Genomic DNA, 1,854 nt, shown 5'->3' on the forward strand with positions numbered 1-1,854 from the left:
TTTGGCGCTGCAGCAATCTGCCGCCGGACGTGATATCTCAGTTATTGCGAAACCTGCGGTGGAGGAGATCGTAGCTTCGCCGGCATCCGCCGTCTGTAAGAAGCTCGCGTTCGACCTCATTCGATCCACCGCCGCCGCCGTCTCGATCCTTGCGGCTCTTCCGTCCTTAATAGCGTGTTCATCTCTTTGCTAGGGAAAGTGTCCGAGGAGGTCAGAAGCCTCAACCTGGGACAGATATTATTTCTCTCTTTGAGGATGCAAGGATAAAGGATGATCTTAACAGCGTGACCAGTAAAAGCTCTCAGTTATCTCTACCTTTGCCTGAACAGAAGAACTCAGATATGGAGAGCAGAGTGGTCGGTGCGCTAGCATATGGTACTCTGAACTGGACAGAGGCTAATATCATCACAGCATACATGAGTCGGAGATCACTTGCAAATGTGGTGGAATGATGGAACCAGAAGAAAGCTGTGGAGATTCTTGTCCCACAAAAATCAAATGTGCTGAGGTACATGTCTGGATATTGAATCTGGCATATAGAGTTCTTAATATTTGCATTAATACAAGTCGAGAGATTTGCAATCTATTGGGCTGCATGATTTCCATGTAATCGGGCCAATTTTGAATTCAAATTGGCCTAATTTCTGACCGTTTGATGGAAAAAACTGGGTTAATACAGAATACCGAAAATACCCTTCCACTCTGCCATTTTCCTTTTCGGCGGAAGTGCCGACTCTTAAATAAGAGGGTCTGGCTTCTTGTTCCGTCATTTCTTCCTCTCTCCCCCTCTCTCTCTCCTTCGATGGCGATTGAATCTATCTGGGTTTTTTCTTCGCCATCTCTTCCGGTTCTTGGAGTTTCTTGCGATTTCGTTCCTCATCTCTTGATTTCTGGTTCTCCGTACCGATTTCTACGTTTACCCACCCAGTGAACCCAAAGCCAGAAACCCTAGTTTCTCTTCATTTGCATGCTTGGTGCTGATTCCATGCGTGAAGGTCTGGTTTTGTAGAAAAGATTGCATCTTTCGTGATGCCGTCTCGAAGGTTGCGTTTGAGTCCGTCGGTAGGCTGTTCCAGGAGTTTGATTCGAAGCGGATGAGCCGTTTGGCTGGAGACAAGCTCGTGGACAGCGAGAATTTCCTAGCCATCAGGTCGAAGTGGGAATCATCCATGGTTGACTTTGTGTGGAAAAAGAGAAGCGCTTTGTTGGCTAGGTCTCTGGTTCTTCCGGTTGAAAGGTTTCGAGCCACCGTATTCCCTCTGGTGTTTGCCGTGAAGGCTGTAGCTTCCGGTAGCGTGGAAGTGATAAGGCAGCTTTCGAAGGCTTCCTCAGGTGCTGCAACTAATGGTACGGATGTGGACTCCAATGCTGAGAAGTTGGTCGGGGTTTCAGATTTGGTGACACATTTGGCTTCGTCTCTGGAACCAGCTTTGATCTTTGAGGTGGGAATTAACATGCTTTACCTGGCGGATGTTCCCGGAGGGAAACCGGAGTGGGCTTCACTGTCCATCATCGCAATCTTAATCCTTTGGGACAGGCAAGAGTTTTCTTCCGCTAGAGAGATTATAGTCAGGGCAGTTGTCACGATTTGGAGGTAAATGGCCTCATTTACTGGATTCGATTTGGAGTTCTTTAGCTTGATGAGGATGGATGCAGTGACCAAGTGCCCTTTTTCTTCACGGTTTGTGTTTTGAAGCTGCGGTAACTTGTGTTCTAAATTGTTCTATTTCTGATGAAGGTCTCATTGTTTAGAAGATTGCTGCTTATGGTGAGGAACTTGAGAGCAGAATCAGACAGGATGCATGCCTTGGCCTGTATCTGCCGGACAGCTCTATGTGTTCATCTCTTTGCTAA

The sequence above is a fragment of the Tarenaya hassleriana genome, unplaced genomic scaffold, assembly GCF_000463585.1.
Source record: "Tarenaya hassleriana unplaced genomic scaffold, ASM46358v1 Cleome4, whole genome shotgun sequence".
NCBI lineage: Eukaryota > Viridiplantae > Streptophyta > Magnoliopsida > Brassicales > Cleomaceae > Tarenaya > Tarenaya hassleriana.